Source organism: Numida meleagris, chromosome 4, assembly GCF_002078875.1.
Source record: "Numida meleagris isolate 19003 breed g44 Domestic line chromosome 4, NumMel1.0, whole genome shotgun sequence".
Taxonomy (NCBI): domain Eukaryota; kingdom Metazoa; phylum Chordata; class Aves; order Galliformes; family Numididae; genus Numida; species Numida meleagris.
In genome coordinates this window covers 91,717,756-91,742,380 of record NC_034412.1, presented here as the reverse complement: position 1 = coordinate 91,742,380, position 24,625 = coordinate 91,717,756, and the positions used below count along the sequence as shown (strand labels likewise).

The 24,625-nt window shown below is 40.4% G+C and overlaps 1 long non-coding RNA gene across 5 annotated transcripts in view; it reads left to right on the top strand.

Annotated features, from left to right (window-relative positions):
- LOC110397609 overlaps positions 6,417-24,625 on the top strand; it is a 72,929-nt gene continuing 54,720 nt past the window's right edge. For 2 of the 5 annotated variants that reach the window (XR_002437883.1, XR_002437886.1), the window contains exon 1: positions 6,422-6,778. This is a non-coding gene — a long non-coding RNA (uncharacterized LOC110397609). Of the gene's footprint in view, positions 6,779-24,625 lie in introns of all 5 variants that reach the window. The other 3 variants (XR_002437884.1, XR_002437885.1, XR_002437882.1) reach the window with 3 other exon arrangements.

Below are 24,625 nucleotides of genomic sequence, written 5' to 3'. Positions count from 1 at the left end.
AGATTGACTCACTATCATTTCTCCAAACTACTGCAGCTGGATCCCAGTGCAATTCTTCATAACAATAACTACATTCACTTTTGCTGTCAAAGAGACTCAGCTGAACCTTTTCTGAAAATCCCCTTATTAACACTGGCAACCTGTATAAGTCAATTTTCTTGAAGAAATTTTTTCTTAAGTGCTTTCATTCTAGTTCTTTCTCTCCTAAAGAGAAGTATTGAAATTTTTTTCAGGGGAATGGAAAACAAAAAAAAGCAGTGAGTATTTTTTGTGCATTCTGGGTGCTAATAAGAAATTTAGAGTGTTTTACAGAAAAACATTGGGGTGCATTAAAAATAATATGGCCAGCAGGTCGAGGGGGTTGATCTTCTCCCTCTACTCTGCCCTGATGAGGCCACGTTTTGACTATGGTGTCCAGTTCTGGGTTCCCCGGTTCAAAAAAGACAGGGTTCTCCTAGAAGCAGCTCAGTAGAGGGCCACAAAGATAATGAAGGGCCTGAAGCATCTCTTGAGTGAGGAAAGGCAGAGTAACCTGGGTCTGTTCAGCATGGGGAGAAGAAGACTGAGAGGGGATCTGAAAAATGTTTAAATGTCTAAAGGGAGGTGGGAGACAAATGGATGAGCCAGGTTCTTCTCGGTGGTGTGTAGCAATAGAACAAGGAATAATGGCCTAAAACTTCTACATAGGAAGTTCAGTACTAACATGCAGAACTTCTTTACAGTAAGGGTGATGGAGCCCTGGAACGTGTTGCCCAGAAAGGTTGTGGAGTCTCCTCCTATGGAGATATTCAAGATCTGCCTGAATGCCTACCTGTGTGTCTTATTGTAGGATACCTGCTTTAGCAGGGGGTTTGGACTCAATGATCTCTTGCCTCACCTCTATTTACCTGTATTCCACATTCTGACTTTTGTTCACTGCATACTCCTTGACATTCAGATATCTTAGTCTCCTTATTTTCTACACTGCTCTGTATTTCAAAACCTTAAGTAAGCACAAAAATTTAATTATAGGCAGTACAAAGTTGTGATAGATCAATTCAGACAGACCAAGGGAACTTCAGGGTGTTTGTCAGCAGAATAGAATTACGGAATCACAGAATCATTACGGTCTGAAAAGACCCCTACGATCATGTAGTCCAACCATCAACCCATCCCCATCATTCCCACTAGCCACGTCTCTGTGCCACATCTACGCAGTTCTTGAACACCTCCAGGGACAGTGAATCCATCACCTTCCTGGGCAGCCTGTTCCAGAATAGAGATGTGAGCAAACTGGCAGCTCAGTAAACCTTTGCACATACAAAAATCTATCTTGCACACGTAGCCAAGATGGATTGCAGATGACCAAGAGGAAAATATTGGTAATAATTACATTGTACCTTCTATGAAGGGTATAAGGGGTCTTTGTACAAACCACAAGCTGAAGCTTTATTGAGAATGATAACAAGAGAAAGGATAATTTGATAAAGAAAGAGATTACACATGACTTTTGAGTTTATAAAAGAAATTTAATCAGGCAAGTCTGAGCAGCAGAGATGGTGCTCTCCGAATTGAAGGTTAGTTTCAGCCAATGCAAAACTTTAGTTTTGAAAGAAAAAAAAATATTAATACACTGTAAGACAGTAAAGACATCTCACAACTTAGAACTGTCAGCAGGCAAAGTCATTCCCCTCTAAAATGTTCCCTGGAAGAATTTAAAATAATTAAAAATTGTATACCCCAGAACCTTACTTTATCTAAAAAGAAAGAGAAATTACATCCACACATTAATGTTTCTTCCCCTGTGTTGGTTTGACCAAAAACCATATTTTCAGAAATACTACATAGAATATGATAATAGTATTTGCAAGGTTTTAGCTATTATTGAGAAGTTCATTACAAATTTTACGGCTTCCTCCAAAGATTTAAGGGCTGTCAGGAAAATTCAAATGGAAAGAAAGGTGCTAATAAGAATTTTCCACTTAAGTTTCCTGCCAAGTTGTCTTCCAGTGGACACAGGCACTTAGGTCTCTGCAAGGGAGGGCTTTGCTTGGAGCCAGTCATTATGAAGTAATGTAGACGTGCATGGTAGTGCCTGTCTCCTCTCACTGGCTTTATGGTCATGTCATCAGTGGTGCTAGAGACATTCCAGGCCTTATAGAAGGATATGCCTTGGCTCTCAAGCATGTATATTCCAGTTCCCTTTTAGTTATCCATTTCCCTGACAATCATATTCACACTTCCAGCAGAAGCAAGAACACTGGGGCTGGGCCAGGATAACCTATGATGGCTTGTGCCCTTCTTTGAAGATGGAGGGGAGAGCAAGCAAGGTGATGATCAGCCACCATCTACATTCTTGGTCCTGTGTCCTTCAAACACGTAGAAGGAGCTAGAATCTGGAGAAGGGATCTCATGGTGACTTGATTGTTCGAATCCATTGCAAACTAAACTTTTATCCATAAGAGTTTGGCTTTTCTTTCCATATTTTTGGAACATTGTTCTAACATGGTTGTTTTTACAAAGGAGCAGCCACAGGTGTTGCTGTCTCACATTGCTGCTAGGAATGAGTGAATCCTCTGGAAATACTTTCAATGGAAATTAATACTAAGAAAAGCTTATATAAGAGTTAAGCATGAAACTCAGTACAGGAGGTAGGAAGAGCTGAGAGCCAATTAAACATACTGGAAACTGAAGGGAAATGTGGGGGTGGAAAAAAAGTGGAGACATTTTGCTGTTCCCTTACTGTTGCCCTTGAGAAAGTCATTCCATCCGGAATTTCACCAATGCCATATCCTTTGGAAGGTCTCAAAACCAACACTGTAAATGTATTTTTAAGGATAACCATGTCTGAAAGTTAAAGCCCTTCGGGAGAGAACAAAAGAAGGACTTCAAAGTTAGAAAATGCTGAATCTGGCAATTTGTTTTTAATGGAAGTAAAAACCTGCATGGTTTTACACTTTAAAGTGAAATAAGAGAGAAATGTCACAAATAGAGTTCAATTTCTACCCATGGAATTGTGCCCCTGATTTAAAAAAATTCCAGCCTAAATGCTTCCATCACATCTGAAAAATGTTATACTGACCTCAAGCTCATTGTACATCAGAGGTCCAACAGTATTGTTAGGACTGGGATCAAAGAACCATGATTCTCAGAGCAGTAAGCTAGTTTGATGTGAACAATATCCAGCTGGCTGATGATTTGAAATTCAGCAAGTGCTAAAACCCCAATTTTGTGAGCTTTTGTTCAGAATGGATTTCTCCATGTTGCATCAAAATCTATTTTGGTTACAGAGAAATGTCTGGCATCTCCCTCGCTACTGAGCATTGACATACGTGTACTTGATTTGCCTTAAATCAGACTTCAGACTCACAGAACGACCAATCTGAGCACCAGCACTCAGCTACACTTAAGAGTGACTTCTGTTGTTATGGCTTTCCTTTAGTCATGGAAATGTCACTGCATATCACACTGCATGAAATCAAGTATCTAGTTTTACGCTGGACACGGAACAGAATTCTGAATGCTGCCACCAAACTGATGCATGTCTTAAGACATTTGTTAGGATCTGCCATAAAAGGTACCTCTGATGCGGTAAATGTCATCGTCTACATGCTGGGTTATTTTCAGATCTGCACAGTGAGAAACTGCAGTCTTGGATAATACTATGTCTGCAAGTTATTAGATTTTGACCATTGAACCTACCGGTACTTAACAGGGATGTTAAGATTAATGTTTATGATGTGTTTTGGAGATGAAAGCTACACCAAAACATGATTTATGATTTGGCTGCTCAGCCAACAGGGATAACTGGTAGAAATAGCTGGAAATTGCAGTCAGGGCAAAGACTGATCAGCTTTTCCAGCCTCTGGCAGTCATTCTCCCTACCATGCTATGGTAGAGGAGTGTTGGGGTACCTAAATCAGGAGACAGGGTGCTGAGCTGCTTGTTTTCAAATGTAGTTGACAAAAATATCAATTAAATGTAATGCTCAGGCAAAGGTAGTGCATGATATAGGGACAAAAGCATAGCTCAGAGCACCTCCACAAGTCCCCAGGGAGAACATTGTCGCACTGTCTTGCACAGGCAGAATTAAAAGTTACTGAAACTCAAATGTGGATAATGGAAACCATATTAATGGAAATTGGGCCTTCACAGATCAATTCAGAATACAGTCGTTGGTCTCTTTGGATTTAGGACTCTGGAAAACTGACATACAGAGGTAGCTAATGGGAGTTGTTAAATATCATAGAATCATAGAATCCTTGATATAAGCATGTGTTTGAACTCCTACCTCCCCCATCTGAGTTAAAAGTCTGGGCGATCTCTTCTGACCTAGGAGTCAAAGCCTTGTAGACAACTCTGGGTAAACACTAACATCACTTAGAAACACTTAGTAAACACTAGCATCACTTAGAAAAAAACTCAGTTTTTTTTACCAATCTTTTCTTACCAAACTTGTCAGCTCTAGTCCAGAGCTATCAAGATACAAAATAGCCTGGCTGATAGGGAAAAAGACGTCATGCTTTATCTGTCCTATCTAACTTGTCCTGCAATAAATCCTGTCATGTAAGAGCTATATAGTCAAGAAGAAAGTAAGATCTGCACCCCAGATCTTCCCTGTTCCATCTTAATGCCCTTATGTTTATGCTACTGACCATCTTCCTTAGTCAGTCTCCCAGACACTCCTCAATCCAGTAACAATTTTGGTCAAGATATTCACTTGAAGCATGACTTACTGCAGAAATGTTCAGACAGACTAAAGCTTGGACAGAGCAAAAAGTGACTGAACAACGCAGCACTGTTGGGTTAACACAGCCTTAACAATTCAGCATTCTTGGAAAACAAAAAGCAAAATAAGTTTTTCTCCCATCTAGCTTCATTTGTCTAGATCTCATGGAATTATGAGGCATAAGACCTGTGCATACGCAATCTTTTTGCTCAAGAAACAACTCATTAAGTTTTTACATGAGGAGAGAACTCTCTTTTATTTGAGGAGAGAAGCAGAGGAAGGATCAGGCAAATTTCCTTCTGTTATTTACAGATACACCAATTTTTTTACGCTCTTAACAATTATCCATCCCAAAGGCAATTTACTACTCTCTGTCTGTGCTGATTTTGGCTTTGTCTCAGCTGTAGGAAAGTGAACTCCATGACATTTTGTCATGCTGGGTTGCTTAGTTATCCATATTACCCTCATCTGAAATCTAAGGTAGTCAGTCAGACAAGTGTGCACCCAAGTCTCTTTGAAATGCAGTGTGGATGTAGAAAGTGTAGCCCAACACTCAGCAGCTAGCAAAGGTTCCCACCTTTTGGGTGTATCCATTCCATTTCTGGAGGATTTTGGTGAGAAGTTTGGCACTAGCTGTGTAAGTACAACATAGTAACGCTACATACATGATTGATGTAGATTATGATGCCGCTCAAGATGTTTCCCTCCCTTCTGCAAGTGTCACAGATATCTTTGCCAAGCAGATGTTCACCATTATTTATAGGCATGGAAAAATGTAGGATTCACACTAAAAGAAAAAATACAGAATGTGAAAGACATCTGAACTATTCTCTGTTTACTTTGTCTTGCAAGTAATTGGGAATTTCTTGGTGGTTTGGGTTTTTTTGGTTTTGTTTTTTTTGTTTTTGTTTTTGTAGTCAGTTGGTGTGTGTTGGATGGTAGAAGTGTTCTGAGTCAGAGCTGGAACTGGAATACAGACATGTTCTGGAGGGACCTCACTGTTCAGCACTTCCAACCACTCAAAACGCTATCTTGATTTTATGTTAAAAAAAAAAAATGTTTCTATGAAGCACTTAGAGGAAGAAAGAAGAGATCTTTTTGATAATATTCTATTCACTTTCTTGTTCTAGCATGTTACTGTACTCAGTGTCTGTAGGAGACAAGACCTAACACCTCCCAAAGATACCATGGCTGTCAACTCCATTATCCTTCTGGGGATGTTTGTTCTGTACCTGTAACCCAAGTTCACCTTCAGCCACTTTCAATTCCAATGAAATTTCAGGTCTTCTTTCTAGCTACTGTGAAATACATCTGTATGGGAATTGCTAAGTCACAGCCTGAACCAATGATTGAGCATCTGGTGAAGGGACACAGCCAACCCTGGGAGCACAGGTGAAAGCAATCCACTTGTGTGACTGAAAGCCTCATTTAAGGGCTGGCTGCCCCCAGGGAGGGTTTTCTACCTGGGGATCTCTCCTTTTTGGAGTATTCAGTGAGGCTCTGATCATTGGAATGGGTAAGCAAATCTTTATTTAACTGGATTGTGACTATCACTCTTATTTGGGTAATTTAGAACTGGTTATCTGCCATCATCCTTTCCTACAGTACTCCTTGAAATTTTCCATGGAAACTTGCTGATAATAATCTGCTGTTGTCTGTTGTTGATACAGAAGAAAAACTTTTGGAACACAACATATAGTCATCCACTCCCATCTTTCCTTCCCAAGGTTTTCCATTGTTAGCAGAGTAATTGCTGACCCAAATAAGTGTATTGTTCTCTGAGGCAATGTGAATAATTTTATTCTGAACTGATAAGGCTCCTCCCTGACTTTTCCTCACTTGGATCCATTACCAGAAAGATTGTCCCCATCTGACTTGGCAGTTCTTACTGGAATAACCTCAGATGTTCTCTGTACTCCAAGCAATTTGACCCCTTTCCTTGTCTTCAGCAGCTCATTAACTCAAGAAGCACCAAAAAAACAAAAATCTTACTGGAGAAGGAAGATCCCAACAATTCTCCAAGGGCTTATCATTCTTCCACCTCATCAGTAGATGCAGTACTGAGATAAGGTAAGTTCTATTCAGTATCAAACTACAAAATGTTTACAGAATGTTTCTGTCTTGTTAGCTGATGGAAGTGCTATTTCAGATTCTCAGTTGAAAGGCTGTGGTTATTGTGTGGGGTTTCTCCTTCACCTTCAAGCCAAGCCAATTGATACTGCTTAGCCTGCACTGATCTTCTTCCTTAAGAAAGGACCAGGTACTTGTTGACTTGGCTGCCCATCAACTTTCCTCTAGGATCTTGGGATGCTGAGATGGCTGAGGAGGAGCCAGCTCTGTGGCAGTGCCAATATCTGGTTCCTTCCCACCTTGCCAGGCCCGTGAACACTGTTGCTCAGAACATTTTGTTCAGTTTCAGGAAATAGCAGTTCTGCTGAAGGTCAGGCTTTGTGAAACGGACACTTTTTTTTTTTCCCCCCCTTTTCTGCGGATATTTTTCACTCCCTCCTCACCCCACACTTTCCCTGGGACTCTTCCAAGAACAACCTTTGTGCCATTCTCTCCCACCAAAGGCACAAAGAGCTTGTTTTACTGACCCGCTAGCTGTTCAGGATACAAAGAAGTTAAACTAATAGTGCGGCAGCACAACAGCCCATTGCAGGCAGGTCTGAATGAGCCACAGAAATAGAGTAGGAAGGGATTTAAGAGGCCACCTTCCCCTCTCCCCCAAGGCAGTGTAACTAGTTTCTCCTACACCACTTTACAGTGTTCCTGCTATTTATGCTTCTTTGGAGTACAGCAAGGTTTGGGTTTCTCCCCAGGAATGATATTTAATGCCAAGATTTATCACTTCTTGGAACAAGCATGCCCAGTACTTGTGCTTATTAAGAAAATATACCACCTTTAGCTGTGAAGTTTAAACTGAGAACAAAATACTATCTGAAAATAATATTCTAACTACACATTTAATCATTTCTATTTGGAAAGAGGAGAATAATCTGCTCTGAAAGTATTCCTGTTTATAAAACACTGGTTGCCTACTGATGAGCTCAGGGCAGATGCAGGCTGAGTGAATGCTAGATGTACTACGTGGTGAATGGTATTGTTTTAGGGTACCTGCTGTAGATCTAGAAAGGAAGCTTGAAAATCTGGAAAGAAATCTGGAAATGCTGCATTCAACTCCTCCCAAAAGTGTGAGTGCACTTGGGTTTGCACTCTTCCATGACTGGAAGCAGTGGCATCTCAGCATGGCAACACCCATTAGAGTTCTTCACCTCTGCAGCTAGTTCTGACAGAGATCCATCTGGTAATCTTAATTTGGCACAGAAGTGCAAGGGAAATTTTCCTCTACAAGTCATGCATATTATCCTCTTCTGTCTCCTGTGCTCCATTTGTGCTCTTTTCAGCTTTAATGCATTTTTGTTCCAACTAGAACACTGTTCTCATTGCTCTAATGATTAGGAAGGGTCATCTACTGTCTTTGGGACTAACTATGAACATAGTACCTATTAATGGCCTTTCACACACATCAGAGTATCTACAGTATCTGTAGTACCTATAACACTACCTAAGATCACACTGAATAAACAGCCCCAGGAGTGTGGCATCCCAGTGGTGTGGGTAGGGCAGTCTGGTGCTATGGGGGGACCAGAACCATGGTCCCCACTGGTGTCAGAGCTCGCAGGCTTTGGAGGCAACCTTTGCTGGTGAAGGGGCTAAAGATGTGCCCAATAGTGATGCTCTCTCTTCCAATGTGTGGACAATGACCAGAGAGCTCAGCTCTTTGAGTAATGAGCCCTCTTTGGAGGGTGATGAAGTGACCAGCAAGAACACTCCGCACATACAAAAATACTAAAAGAAGTTTGCCTTCTATATATCAAAATACCACTATCACTGGGGACCTAGCTGGGGTTTCTCTGCTGTGTGGTTCCGTGCAGTGTCACAGGGAGGTTAGCTGAAGGAAGGGTTTCCATGCTAACAGAGAAATAACAGGGAAGATTTGATGATCTCTGGAGGTCCCTTACAACTCTGTGATTCTAGGAACAATGTGTTAAATTAAAGCGTATTACTGACAGTGGTAAGGTTCTGGAACAGGCTGCCCAGGGAGGCTGTGGGTGCTCTATCCCTGGGGGTGTTCAAGACCAGGTTGGATGGGGCCCTGGGCAACCTGGTCTAGTGCCAGATCTGGAGGTTGGTGGCCCTGCCCGTGGCAGGGTGTTGGAACTTGATCCTTGGGATTCCTTTCAACACAGGCCATTCTATGCTCTGGGCAGATTTAAGGTCTGCTAATGTGTATCAACCCATAGCCAACAACAACAGGCCATGGGTTCCTGGGTGGTTCATGCCACATTTGGCCTTCTCCAGCACCAGTCCAACACAGTCACTCATCTCTAACCCTGTTATTCACCCTGAGACATGTCCAAACAAAAGGGCACCTGTGCTCTCCCCCTCTGCCAATACTATTAAAAAAAAACTCACTGACATTATTCTCAGTGAGATCAAAACAGTTTTCACATCAAGGTCTCAGGAACAAAGGAAGCCTGTCATCTACAGGGTAAATATTAACAACCCTTTGGCTATTAGTAACTGAATTAAATGCTTATACAAAATATCTCCTGTGCGCATAAAACCAGGATGCTACTTCTGTTGAGTACAATCCATGGATATATTAACTACTACAAGATAAAAGGAAAAGAAGAAAAAATGACCTCTAATATTTTAAACTGAAGGATGCATTCTCAATATTGAGATGCTGAATATATTAAAGAGGCTGAATGGGCTTATAATCATAGAAGTATGGAATCGTTAAGGCTGGAAGAGACCACTAAGGTCATCTAGTTCAACCGCCAACCATTACGTTAAGGCTTAGTTCAGCCTAAATAACAATTTCATGACATTAGGTGCAGATCATTTTTGGCTTATAGCACTAAAATTATTACTGTGGTTTTAATGTGTGGGTTTTTTTTTTAAGGGGACTTAAAACAAAAATTGGTTTGAATCTTTTTTTTTTTTTGCATTGAGTCATAATTGTTACTCTGATGCTTTGTTGGATTTGACCTGGAACAGCTTCAGTCATGGCTCAATTCAAATGGAAACAGAACAGAAAAATGTATTTGTTCCTTTCTCTGGACCTTACTAAGTTAATTTGGAATGAAGCTGCATGGAAATGGAAGATCTGAACTTCCAGTTTGTGAAGGAGCTTGAAAATTCTAGGCATGCTTCTGCCCAAATCAGAGCAAAGCCCTGAATATTTCAAGATCTTACATGAAGGACAAATTATCACAAATATAGATATCTTAGTTCACTGAAATATTTCAATTAAAAATAATTTGCAGCTCTAAATGTTACTAGTATGCAAACTAAAAAAAAAAAAACCACAACAAAAAAAGCATTTAAAAATAAAAGATTAGGGAGCTCTGTTTCTAGATGTCCAGATGAAATGTTACAAAAGAATTAAAACATTCTAATTATTTCCTTCTGATATATGCCATTGACCATACTTCACAAATGTATTAATTTTGAGATCTGTTTCAGACAGGATCTATTCCATGAAGTTCCTCTGATGGTTTTTTTTGTGTTAATTATGCACATGTAAAGTGTCTACCATGGAAAATCTTTTTATTAATCCTAAAGATGTGTGAGCATCAAGGGCTGAAAGTGATTAACAACATAGATGAAGACCCGTTTTGATTAGACATGGCATTAGATATGGCACATTGCTAACTTCAGGCACAGAACTAGCCCCATTAATTTAATGGGACTAGCAGGACTCTTTTCTGTCATGAAGTTAGACAGCATATAATGACTGTTTTATCAAGGTGGAACATAAGACCATAGGCTCAGAAGGCCTGAGCTCTGTTCCCACCTCTGCTGTAAGCATGATTGGTGAATTTTGGACAAACACATGTTACAAATGTACCTAGCTTTTTGGAACAAACCAAGCTTAAACATATGAACAGTAGTTTAAAAAAAAAAAAGAAAGAAATTTGTAAGAGCACTTTAGAGAAGAGGTTGGAGCACATCTGTGTAATACAAGTAGCTCACACAAGGTATAACCTCCAGCTCAGTATCCAAGTATAAAGAATATTAACAGCATGAATGAGCTTTATGTTAGTGAAAGCTACTTGCTGGCCTGGTAATCAAAAGAGAATGTTATCTAGGAAATTATGGATCCAAATAATGCTGCTGTTCTCAACCTCAGTCAGTCCAGAATATTTTTCTTTTTTACAATAAGCTCTTGATTTTAACTTGTAATAAAAATATCTGCAAGCTTCCAGTGGGTTTAGTCAGCTCAGATTGATACAACAAAAGCAGGGGAAGTGAAATCCTGGCATGATATACATAAGATTCTTTTTAATGTATGTTTTCCATACACAGGCTTATATTACAGAACAGCTAATCAATGGAAACATTGTGCTGGCATCTGTGGGTAAAATCTCGACCTTGATGTTGACACCTTTCAAATATTTATATTGGTAATTGTATCAACACCTTAGTGATCTTTCAGCCAAGTTACACACACATGCCCACGTATTCACGGAGCGGTCTCTCTAGCAGATAGTGTGTTTTTTGCTGTGGACTGAAGCACGTAGCAGGTTGGTATTAAGAATATATTTCTGAAAGTGTTCATCTCAGCTTCTAAATTGATAGGCATGAAGAAAATGGATGTGCACAATATTTGGCTGTCTGTGTTGAAAGCATGGGTGCTGCTTATATGTCAATATGGCAATGACATGACATCTAAGGATGGCTGAAGCTTTATACCCCTTGAACTGGGTGTTTTCCCTTACCTACAACACATCAAAGCACACGCAGGCTACATCTAGACCACAGGCTAACACTACCAGGGGAACACTGCAGCTCCAAAGCAACATGCCCCTCTGGCTCTGCTGCTGGCACCTGGCTCTGCCTTTTGTTTGCACACTGGAGTGCTCACAACCTTTTGCTATTGCCTTCCTATCAGCCTCAGTTCACACCCTTAAAATATAAAGGCAGCATTCCCCCACAGCTTGTCTGTTTAAGGTGAGAATCCTATTTAGCATCTGCATATGGCAGTCTATTGCTGTTGTGCCATACCTTGCTCCGAAGGCAGTAAGCTTCCCTTGATTGTAGACTGAAACATGGAAAAAGAGATATCACAGTTCCCTTGACAAGACCTCATTTGTCATCTGAAAGCCTGCTTCAGGTTGTTTTTTCTTCATTTTTTTACTTCTCTTATTTTCCTTAGCAGACAGGGAAGTGAGTAAGGATCTAATTTACAGCATTCTACATTTGTGTCAAATTCTGAAGTCTAGAGATGTCACAGGGAGACATATGGGAAACTGCTTTTGTGACATGGGTCCAACACTTCTCAAAGTGCAATGAATTTAATTAGAATAGGCAGTTGCAAAATGCAGACACTTCCATCGATATTTTCATTTTGTGCTCTAGCTTTTCTGTCTTCAAATGCAGAATTCAGATCGATATCTCATTCCTTGCCAAGGCAATTTTTCTAGTTAGATCTTATAGCCAAAATAACAGCAGTTTTTAGGAGCTGCACTGGTGTTCTAACAGACTTATAAAAGGCAGCCCTGTGCCCCATCTCTAAATATTGGCACTCAAACTACTCTTGTTGGAATCAGTTGCCTTATATACGTGTATGCTGCAAAGATTTTCTGTTTCTGTTGCTGACAAAGAAATTACTGTTCTTCTACTGAATAAATAGAACTTTGTGGGTTTCCTTCTTCCATCACTCCAGACACTGCCGACATTCTTACCTCTATAACGGAGATAGATTCCTTGGTGTGGGCATTGTTCTTGTTCAGTAGGGAGCTGACAAATGCACAGTAGAGGCTTTGCCCTGTGTTTAAATTAACCTGTACATTCATGAAGGAGTGGTGTGTTTGCTTCAGGCTTGTTCTTCAGAAGAATGCTCTTGTGATTTATTTGGTAGCTATATTAAAATGCAGTCCTTTGCGATAACTCAAAGACATCTGTAGTTCCTCCCGAAAGAGCATAAACCTGTATTTAATTTTTTTCATTACATTGGAGTCCCATCAAGACTCAGAACTGTTGAATCTACACAGAGGAAGTCTTCTTGCTGTTCACTTTCCATTTGTGAATTTGGAGAGCAAGACATCTGTTGTATCAGTGTGTCTGTACAGTATGTGACTGAGTCCACTTGTGTTTGCTCACTGCAGAATTCAAACCAGCACTGCCAGAAGACAGTTACCAAGAATGGCAGGGTGTGGACAATCCACTGTCACTTCTCATGGGAAATTCTCCCAAAGTTTAATTGTTTTTCATAAAAATGTGCCTGGCTTCCACTTGAACATGTCCATAGGAATGGAGGGTCTATTGATTTCAGTGCTTTCTCTGTGTGAAAGAACATAGGGACTGAAGTTAAGTCATCGCTTGACCTTTTTATTCAGTCATCTTCTGATAACCTAAGAACTTGCTCCATAAATCCCTCATTACAAATTATTTCATTTGGCCATGTAGTATATTTTGATGCAATAAATTCCTCTTTTTCCCTTGACCTCTCTCCCATCTGATAACATCTGTACAAAAATTTAGATACTAGAAACAGGCACAGTATTTTGATATCTGCCTTATTAATGACTTTAATGGAGGTAAAGTCGCATCTTCCACTCAATCTCCTCAAAGAGAGGAGCTGCAAAAACCTCTTAGTTTACACCACTCTTAATGTGGTCCAAAGAAGAAATCCTTTTCATGTTAGCCAGCACTTAGGAGGGAGAAAACTTTACACAGGACAGTCTGACCCCATGTGCAGGATTCTAGAGGAATCATGCCACGAGAAATTATGAGAAGCAGCATTCTTAATAGCTGGTAGTTGTAGTTCAATCATCAGTGATGCCTCAGTGACACTGTAAGTAAAGGCTTGTCAGTGTCTCCATTATATTTGTCTGTGTTTTGGAATGTTTCAGAATACATTAAGAAGAAAAATGCAGCTGCTTTTTTTTTTTTTTTTGCCAGACAGGATGTAAATGGCTTTGCACTTTTCAGTAATGTTCTAACTCACATTGAATGGAAGAAGCATAATGTTCCCACGCATGGGGTTAGCTTACTGTGATGAGGACAGTTTTACAGCCGCCTTTATTTCTTTGAAATGTGATGAGAAAAAATGAAGATTTTAATTCTGTTATTTAAATGATGCCTGTTCAGCAGCCTGACTCCTGTTTGCCTCCACATCTCCTGATTATCACAGAGGATTCCAACAGGCAGGTGTCCAGCTCTTCAGGAAAATGTCAGCCTACAAAATATTTAACAGTGGCACATTTTCTCCCAACTGTTTGTCAGCCATTCAAATAAAACATTTGATTATACCACAAGCTGCCAAAATATCATTTAAATAAACTGCCTGGGGAGAAGAAGAGTGGAAAGATTGAAGTTGTAAAAGTACCTAAACTGATGGAGGGAAAAAATGTGACGATCTCCATTTATTCATTTCTTTAGTAAAGAACAGTGCTCAATGCCTTTTTTCCATGTACATTAGATTTAGGCAGAAGAAAAAGGTGTCTTCTATGACAGAGTTAATTTGCAAGCTTTTATAGGTACAAAGACATACCTTTGTCCTTTATGTCCTTACAGATATATTGTGACTTAGCTGGTTGTCTTTCAATTCATGCATGTATACGTCTGTGTGCATGGAAGTATGTTATTGTAAGAGATATACTGCCACATTTGGGGCACATTTTCAATATCACGTTTGCAAAATTCAGAGCGTAGAGATACAGTTCTCAATGGAGAGCTGGGAAAATGTGCTTTATGGAGACGTGGCAGGCACTCACTCTTCTGAAATCCTCAAAAAGATCAAGGGGAGATACAATTTCAGTGTCAAAAAGACTGCATTACTTATTTAAAGACAGTATGTATCACATATCAAAAGCTATTTTTAAGTAGCACAAAAGGGTTGAAAATTGAAAGACAAGACAAGGAACATGGCACAATTATCTAAGAATAAGTGAGTTTGAGGGAGCAAATTGCCATGAGAAGTGGTGTATTCCATCTCCTGAATTGTCCCTCAGACACTGTCAGCTTCAGGCATTTGACTGTGTACACAAGTCAGTGAGTGAGACACGAGAGACCAGTCATACTAAAGTGCTGAGAAGGAACAATAACAACTTCCACTTAGGGAGGTGCTGGAGTCACAGTCCCTGAGGATGTTCCAGAACTGTGGACATGTAGCACTGAGGGATGTGGCTGGTGGGGATAAGTTTGTTGTTGAACTAGATGATCTTAGTGGTCTTTTCCAGCTTTAACGGTTCTATGATTCTAGCCTTGAAACATGCAACAGCAAAGCTGGTCAATCAGTCTCTCTTTCATCCTTTCATCTTTCCCCAAATGTCCCATGAAAGGGCCAATGTTGCTTACCACCCTCTGTGCTGATATTTATTACTAATTCATTTTTAATACATTGATGGCCTCAAATTGTTTCCAGCAGCAAAAACCCCTTCAGCCGTATTATTTCTCCTTGGACCTAATGGAAATTCACAGAGTTTCGGGATCTCTTATAAGAAAATTCCAGGCATACATGGGAGTTTAGGAAAGCAAGCAAATGCAAAGAGGAGCATAATTATTATGCAGATTTACACTCTTCTATAAACACAGTTAATGGAAGAATTTTCCTACTTTCTTCCTTTTACCCTATGCTGCGTTTAATGTGAACCTACGCCCCTGCCTCATTTGGAACAGGGAACTGCAAACCTTCACTGACTGCTCTTCTCCAAAACAGAGGGGCTGGATTTTGATGAGCTTTAAGGTCCCTTCCAACCTAAGCCATTCTATGATTCTATGAAAGTATTAGCTGTGACCAAGCAAATGCAGGCACAAAACCCATTGGGTGGGATTTTCAAAAACTTCAGTTCTGAACCCTGCAGCTACTGAGGTCAGCAGAAATTTTACAGGAACAGATCTAAAGGATTGCTAAATATCCCATTCTGCATACCTACCATAAAACAGACCCTAATTGAAGCATAACTTCCAATAACTCATCTAAGCTACTGAGCTTAGGATCAGAAGTGGCAGCCTGTTACAGCAAATGGGTTAACATTTGCCAGAGCTTGGCTTTGTGGATAGTCATATATTGTTACTGTAGACTCTCATTTCTGGTTTTCATTTACAACATTTTCCTTCTTTCAAATCTGTTACATTTTATTGACTCTATTTTGAGATTTTAGTATTCTGGATATTCTGAGGCATATTTTTAGGATATAATTCAACTCTGTTAAGTAGATACACATTTCCAACCATGTTGAATAGGAGTGAAGCTCTGCAATTTTTTATTCTGCTCCGACACTACGGTCTATAAGGATTTGGCTTTGTAAGTAGTGAGATGTATTCAAAAGTCTTTTAACACAGAATGGAATAGATGAAAAAGTACACATGGGTCTTTAAAATAACAAGAGCAAAATATATATATATATATATGCTGTTTTTCTCTATGAGAAAACAATGTATATATTACATCTTCTTTCCAATGATGTTTTTCAGAGGAAATGCCTTTACTGCTAAAAATGAGATTTCAGTAAGCTATTATTTTTCTCTCCTCCTCTATCATCTGTGTGGTTGTTTTTTTTATGTTACCTGTCAGATAGTCATGATGGCCCCCACATTTTTGTCATTACAGCTCCAGGATGCATGAGGCCTTTGTGCCGAATTTCTGAGTTTGTGAAGTGCCTCTGTGTTGGTGATCACAGAAAATCTCAGGCTGATGTAATGGTGGGTGCAGGTGCCCAGGTAGCACAGTGATGCTTAATGATGTCAGACCCAGGGCAGCACTCCTAGTATGGCGCTTGACTTTGAATTCAAGTTCTCCATGAGCTCTTATGGACAGGTTCGTAAAAAGGAGAAGGGTTGTATCTTACACACTGTGACAAATGGTTGAACATTCGGAAAAAAAATAATCTCAGAAAGAGTGGTCAGGCATTGGAACAGGCTGCCCAGGGAGGTGGTGGAGTCACCAGCATTGGAGGTGTTCGAGAACTGTTGAGATGTGGCACTGAGGAACATAGTTTAGTGGGCATGGTGAGGATGGGTTGGGGCTGGACTAGATGATCTTAGTGGTCTTTTCTGATCTTAATGACTGTGATTCTATGAGATGCATTCCCAGAGAGCACCTGCTTTTGAAAAATTGATTCCTGTTGGTCTTTCAAGATAGGAGCTACTAAAGATGACACCTGAGAAATGAAATCAAGATGAGAGGGCACCTTGTGAAACCCCATTGATAGCTTCCTTATGAGCTCCTGCTTTGCTGGTCTGAACCCACAGAAGAGAGATTTTCTGATGATATGAATCACGATGACACAACAAACAAATCAGAAAAATCCCATTTCATTTACAGAGCTCGGTTTTCATTATTTCCCACTGCAAAGGAAGCACAAGACTAAAACATCTGGTCCTGTCAACGGGCTTTCAGCCAAAGCTTCAACGTCTGCTGCTGAGCTGAAACAACAGCAGCCTAATCTCTGTATTGTCTTTAGCTTTTTCAAATTCTCATCTTCCGCAAAGAGACAGTGGAAAGAAATCATCCCTCAGTGTTTTATTTCAGGCGTAGCACATTAAGCTGCAACCACACACCAACAAAAGATACTTTCCTTCCAAAACCCTGCCACTTCCTAAATGCAATGAAGTTTCAGACTGTGGCATTCACTAGGGCTGAGCAACTCATTTTTCTCAGACAATATTTTTTACCAAGGTCAGTTCAGCAGGAAGTGGTACCTTGTTTCTGAACAGCTGGGAAGAACTCCCAGGGAATGTGGGAGAGCAGCAAGAAACACAGAGGTCCTAGCAAAAATGAAGGAGTATTGTGTCCTATATCTGGATGAGATCCAGGCAGAAATATAGTTCAGAGCAGATCTGAACTGAATTCTGACACTTGAGTGTCTACACAGTACCTCAACCAGGGAGGCCTTATCAATATATATGAGTTTACGTTTCTGCAATGTCCCACATGTCACTAGTGTGAAAAGTAATTGGTTTCAGCACCTCTAAGACCAATAGTCCATAATAGATTAAAAAACCAATATATTTGTGTTCCTTGGGTACTTTGGCTGACAGTTCTATGGTTAATCTTGTAGAGAGCACAAGGTGATTGAGAGCAACCTATAGCAGTGAGAAATTACTTTTTCTCATTAAAAATCCCTGCTCCCCAGAAGTAATATTAATACCGAGGTAATTGTCTTTGAGATCTAGGGGCAGTTATCTTCCATGCCCTCTGAGTGCTGTAGCATTGAAGATAACTTGTTTTGTTGCTTAAATGAGCAACATCCCTGTTTCAGTACTCCCTTTCAAAAAGCTGTTACTGCTCTGGATGCTGAGAAGTAGTTCTTAAGTGAAATGTGCCACAGCAGATGTGGTGATCTCCCCCTTCCAGGACTCAGACAAGGCCTTCTGGGGTGAGTTTTCCCTCTTCTCCTCAGCTGGCAAACTATGCTGAACACCTCCATACACCCAATTTAGCTCATCTCAAAGCAGGCAAATTCCAGACAACCCATTCCATTTTTATTTCCTGCATTTTTTTTTCCTTACCAAATAGGAAATACTATGAACAGGCCAAAAATGCATTAGTAGCTTCTTTGTTTGTCTTTGGACAACAATACCTAATAAGTTAAGCTTAGCCTATAGCAAAGTGGCCCCAGATGGCCAGGTCTGTTCTAAATAAGCCACTTTTATGAGGCCAGGATGTCTAAAAGAAATACACTTCATGAAAGGAGAAAATGTGCAAGCCAGAAAAAGTTCAGGAAAAAAAAATCTCTTACAAAACTACTAGTGTTCAGGCCCTGTGTAAACATATCTATCAAAAACATACTTGGGTTTTGTTGGGATTTTTTTTCTCCAAGACTAGAAAGGCCATATTTTATTCAGATATTTATACATATGTTTCCATTCTTCCAAAAAGGAAAAACCTCAAAGGTTCCCTTTACTGGATGTGGAAACATACTTGATAAAGAGATATTTGAGATCCTTAGTGGTGGGATATGCATTTATTATTAATTAATTTGTTACTAAATTTATCTTTTTTCCAGAAAGAAAGGTCTCAAGGGCGTGCTTATCAGCTTCCTGCTTCCAAGGGGGGAATGCATCCCCTTTTAATCCCTGCAGACCTCCAACCTAGGTATCATGGCTTTATAACATGGTGATTTAATCCTTTTTTCCTGGCCTTTGGCTTTCTGAGAAACCTCCGTCTGTTCTGAAACTGTCCTTTAAAAAGTAAGAAAACAAGCAAACAAATGAATGAAGTTTAAAGGTTTGTTGGCACCAGTGAATAGCACACCCAGTGGAGGACAAAGATACCTTTCTCAGTTGCCAGTCTTCAGGAAATAGACTAAAAATATTAGTTTGTTCCAGTTCTTACTTAACTCATTCCATGAGCAACAGAATAACCAGTACCTGCTTTCCCATAGGTTTGGGTCTTGGAGTTGTTATCTCTATAGTCTAATAAGATGCAGAGTCTCACTGCCACTTTTTCATGAGATTTTCCCCCTAATCATCATAGAATCATAGAATGGTCTGGGTTGGAAGGGACCTTTAAGATCATCCTGTTCCAATCCCCCTACTGTAGTCAGAGACACCTCCCTCTAGACCAGGTTGCTCAATGCTCCATCCAATGGTCTTGAACACCTCCATGATGGGGGAAACGACAACCTCTCTGGGCAACCTGTTCCAGTGTCTCACCACTGTCACAGTAAAGAATTTCTTCCTAATATCTAAATCTACCCTCTCCCAGTTTAAAACCACTTCCTCTTGTTGTGTTGCTACATGACCTTATAAAAATCCCTCCCCAGCTTTCCAGTAGGTCTCTTTCATGTACTGAAAGGCCAATACAAGGTCCCCCCAGAGCCTTCTCTTCTCCAGGCTGAAAAGCTCCAACTCTCTCAGCCTGTCCCTCTAGGGGAGGTGCTCCAGCCCTCTGATCATCTTCATGGCCCTCCTCTGGATTTGATCCAACAGCTTGATGTCCTTCTTGTGTTGGGGGCCCCAGAAGTGGACACGGTAGTCCAGGTGGAGTCTCACAAGAGAGTAGAGGGGTAGAATCACCTCCCTTGTCCAGCTGGTCATTCCTCTCTTGATGCAGCCCAGGATACAGTTGGCCTTCTGAGCTGTGAGCGCACATTGCTAGCTCACGTTGAGTATTTCATCAACTGATACCCCCAAATCCTTCTCCTCAAGGCTTCTTTCTGCTTGAGATTGCCCCGACCCAGACGCAGGACCTTTCACTTGGCCTTGTTGAACTTCCTGAGGTTGGCATGGGCCCATCTTTCAACCCTGTCCAGGTCCCTCTGAATGGGACTTCCAATCTGTTGCCTAGAATGAGAAAGGGCATGTTTTGTTGCAGCCTGTTTCTATGTTATATCTTGTACCTGGACTCTGATTTTCACAACACAGGGAATTTTGTTCCTATTCCTTTAGTTTACGTTAAATGAGCTTAAAAAGACTGAAATGATCACTTTTTCACAGAGTCCTGGATGACCACTAAGTCTTTGTTTCTTCAATAAATTAAGCAAAAACTCACATGGAGAATATGCTATTATTCAACAGAATGACCAGAGATAGCAAAAATTCCTTTTGTTTTGATAGGAAGCAAAGAAAGGTTCAATGTTTCTCAAAATTTGTGATTCAGGGTGTGTTGATGAGAGGTGATGGCCTCAAGTTTCACCAGGGGATGCTCAAGTTGGATACTAGGAAACATTTCTTCTCAGGAAGAGTGGTAGGGTACTGGAACAGGCAGCCCAGGGAGGTGGTAGAGTAACCGTCTCTGGAGGTGTTCAGGAACCATGAAGATGTGGCACTGAGGGTCATGGTTAGTGGTGCTGCCTTGATAGTTGGACTAAATGGTCTTAGTGGTCTTTTCCAAACTTAATGATTCTATGATTCTATTATTATCCCTATCTATAAAATAATGTCTTCATTTATTCTCTTAATCAGCAAAGGTGAACCTCATGCTTATCCATCACAGAATATCCAAAGTTTAAGCGTGCTGTTTTAACAAGCATTTGATTAATCAGGGTTTATCAACAGATTCAGGTGTTGCCAACCTGTGTGCAGCTTTAATTTTAAGCACCGTCTGCTTAGGTGCCATGGTCTTCCCATATCACATAAAGGGAAAATTAATTACTTAGGAACAGACATCACATAAGCCAACAATCTAAGCAGGGAAACATCAAAATTAGCCACCAAAGACACTAGAAGAGGGGCAAGACTTCAGCTTCCTTCAAAGACTAGATGCCTCTCCCTGTATTTCCACTATAAACATTCTCGAGCATTGAAGTAGTAAACTTGGGTCAGCTCTCTGACACATAGCAAGAAACAGAGTCCAGGAGAAAACATCACCAAAACTGGATTTTTTCCTCAAAACAGACTATTTCAGTGTTCTTTCTTTTTCCTGTGAACCTGTGTTTAGGTATGCAGCTACTGTACACCTTAAAAGCTACCAGAAACAAGAAGCAAAACAAAACTTTCTATTCTGAAAATAATTCCTCTGTTTAACCTGGAGCTAGCCTTGTTTAAGCAGGGGTACAGCAGGAAAGTTGCTGGGTTCTTTTTCCATGAGAAAATTAACATGCTTTCATTTCAGGCCAAACTGGGACAATTTTTCTTTTTAATTTCCACTTCAAGCAGCAAATTGAAAATCAATTCTCATCATAGATCTAATTGCCTGTCTTTGTTTTTTTACCCAGCACTCCAGAACATAGTGCAAAAAGTGCGGTATAGAAAAATAAAGTAGACAGTGGAAAATCTGCTACCTAATAACTTATGTTGAGAGTACTAGTGGTAGGACGCAAAGCTTCACTGAGCCGTACACATCCTGCAGCATTCTGGGACTCACTGTTTCAGCGTAGCTCTCAAAAAAGGCTATTGTTAGAGAAACCACAGAAGATGGCGAAGCCCTAGCACAGGATGCCCAGAGATGTTGTAGGTGCTCCAACCCTGGAGGCATTCAAGGCCACACTGGATAAGGCCCTGGGCAGTCTGAACTGGTGAGTGGTAACCAGCGCACAGCAGGGGGTTGGATCTCAGCTACCTTTAAGGTCCCTTCCAACCTAAGCCATTTTGTGATCACAGACCCTTGATTTCCAGACACTACTCGCACAACAATGCAGATATTTTTTTCTGAAGGATATGAAGCTATAGAAGACCTCTCCTGCAGCAAATCCACTACTCTGTGCCTTTTTCCCAATATATTCAGTGGTACAGTCTCACTTTTTGTTTCAGCGTTTCACAGAGTGTTGAGGAAAACCATCTTGGCCACCTGGGCACACTGCTGGCTCATGTTTAGCCAAGAATCAACCAACACCACCAGGTCCATTTCTTCCACGCAATCTTCCAGCCACTCTGCCCCAAGCCTGTAGCGTTGCCTGGAGTTGTTGCAGCCAATGTGCAGGAGCCAGAAGTCGGTCTTGTTGAATGTCATCCTGTTGGCTTCAGCCCAGCAATCCAGCCTATCCAGATCCCTCTGTAATGCCATCTTACCCCCAGGCAGGTTGACACTTCCTCCTAGCTTAGCGTCATCTGCAAACTCTCTGAGGGTGCACTCAATACACTCATCCAGGTCATCAATTAAGGTAGACTTAAAATGCTGTGTCAATGGCAAATGTTGAGTGCACAAATTACCTAGTCCAATTATTTCACCATGTTATGTTGAGTGTAATCATTGATTAAATGCTGGATCATTAATTCCCAAGCAATATTAAGGCTTGTATCATTCTGAGGTATCTCTTCTCATGAACATTCTTAGTTGACAGTAGAAACAAGACAGTTGCGTTAAGTTAAACCTTCAGATTAAATCTGGTCTCCGGGGCAAAGGCAGAGTGATTAGTACTCCTGTTTATAAGCAGAGTTGCTCTAATCTTTTCCTTATAAATGTTCTCCTCCATCTGTTATCCATCAGGGAAGTGAAGTTTTAAGAAATTGTGCAGATAGCTTTAAGGCACTCTACTTCTTTCAATAAGCAACATCTTGGCCTGCAGGATGTGTATCTTGGAGATGGAACTTAATGTGCAGAACTTACACCTTTTCTAACCTCTCCTGTTCTCCACCCAAGAACCTGTACTAGAGACCTGTGTAAGGCATTTTTCACTACCTCTTCTCAGCAGAAAATGGGCTCAATTGTGTTGAAAGATGCAATGCACAGTACCTGTGCCAAAGGATTAAACTTTCATCATCTGGGTTTGAAACTTAGATTCACAAGAGGAAATGAGTGCTAAACATCTGCTGCATGCCAGGATATACTGAAAGATCCCAAACAGTCTCTGCCAGTACTTTTAAATGGGGTAAATTAGGGTCTTTTGCTCTAAAAACATCATATCTTCTTAGAGCAAAGCTACCACAGCACATTTGCCTTTTAAGAGAAATGAGGCAATTCTCTGCAATTTTTGAATAGCAATGGAAAGAAGAGAAAAGCAATCAAGGGAAGAGAGACAAAGAGGTGATAACAAACAACAAGAATGTGTTTGCAATGTAATTTGTCACTAAGAAAGGACAGGGGATCTTTGGGCTGCCCATGCATGCATATGCAATGCAGATATCAAATCATAGACAGAACCATAAATAGTACTGGCAACTTATTCCCTTGAGAGTCCTGGGGCAAGGACTGACAAAAGCTAATGGTCTTTTACCACTGACTTTTGTTAACTTCAGGCTTCACAACAGAGTTCACATAACATTAAGCTTAAGATTTGTTCCAGTCAATTTCAGACTATGAAAAATATCCAGACTAAACCAGGTAGCGTTTCCATTATTACGCTTTTCTTCCCAAGTTATGTTTCTCAACTCATATTCCAGTTTGTAGGCAAAGTACTAGAAAATCCATTAAAATGTCATAGGAATTCTGTGCCTTTTGATAAAGAGTTTTGTAGCCTCACAGGTCTTTGGTGTTCTTCCTCAGACTCTAGCAGAGAGGAGGATTAAGGTGATGAGTGTTGTGATGTCTGGGAGTATCACAGGCAATTCTAATACATTCAAACAAAAAGCCCCAGAAATTTCACTTTACGGAAGAGCTCCTTATGATCTGCAGCAATAAACAGACACTAATCCAACAACTTCTCAAATTAACCCTTGCGAAGTGCAAAGTACACATATTTATCACAGAGCTGTGTTACTCTGTGCTCCACATCCTCCCAGAATAAAACCATGCACTTGTTCCCATCAAAAAACTTTTATGGCACATCCTTTGAGATTAGTTACTGCTTCCTTCTGTCTGCTATGAATTCTCATAGCACTGCACATGTAGATATATATTATGTGTGTGTGTTTTTGGGGTCAGAATCTTCTCCACTAAACCTAAATCAATTTAATTGAAATCATGTACCTTAATGCACAGTTTGGGGTTTTTTTCCATGTTACATGTAAGGCCAATAAGGAAAAGGTTCTCTTTATTAGACATCTATTTTCAGAAGCCTAACTTACGTAACTGAATATAGTTTGCAGAGAACATGCGTTTACTAATACAAGATTTTGTTTCTAGAATTCTGCTACCTGGTGAAAAGAAAAACATTTTTGAGATTAAGAGGTGGAACTAAGGACAGAAAAGCCAGGCAAAGTCCTTGCTCCTGTCCTGATTTTTCTATGTCTCCGTAGGCAAATCATCTCACTCCTCTCTGCTTCAGTTCTGAATCTGTAGGATGAATTCTACAGTGGTTCCTCACTTCTCTCAAATATGCATACAAATGTGTAAAAATGTATTACAAACTTCATTTTGATAACAAAAACATGCATTTTTTTATTTGTGGAAGCCTCAGTAAAATGGAGTTCTCTTGGCTGGGTTGCTAAGTGTCTCTACACTGCAAACATAGATTACACATTTGAACCATTAACACTTCAATTTTTCATGAAGAGAGATTCATTTCACCAGCTAAAAGCTGACAGTCTAATCTGTGCTGGCCATCAAGACTCCAGCAATATGCAGAGACAGTCAAC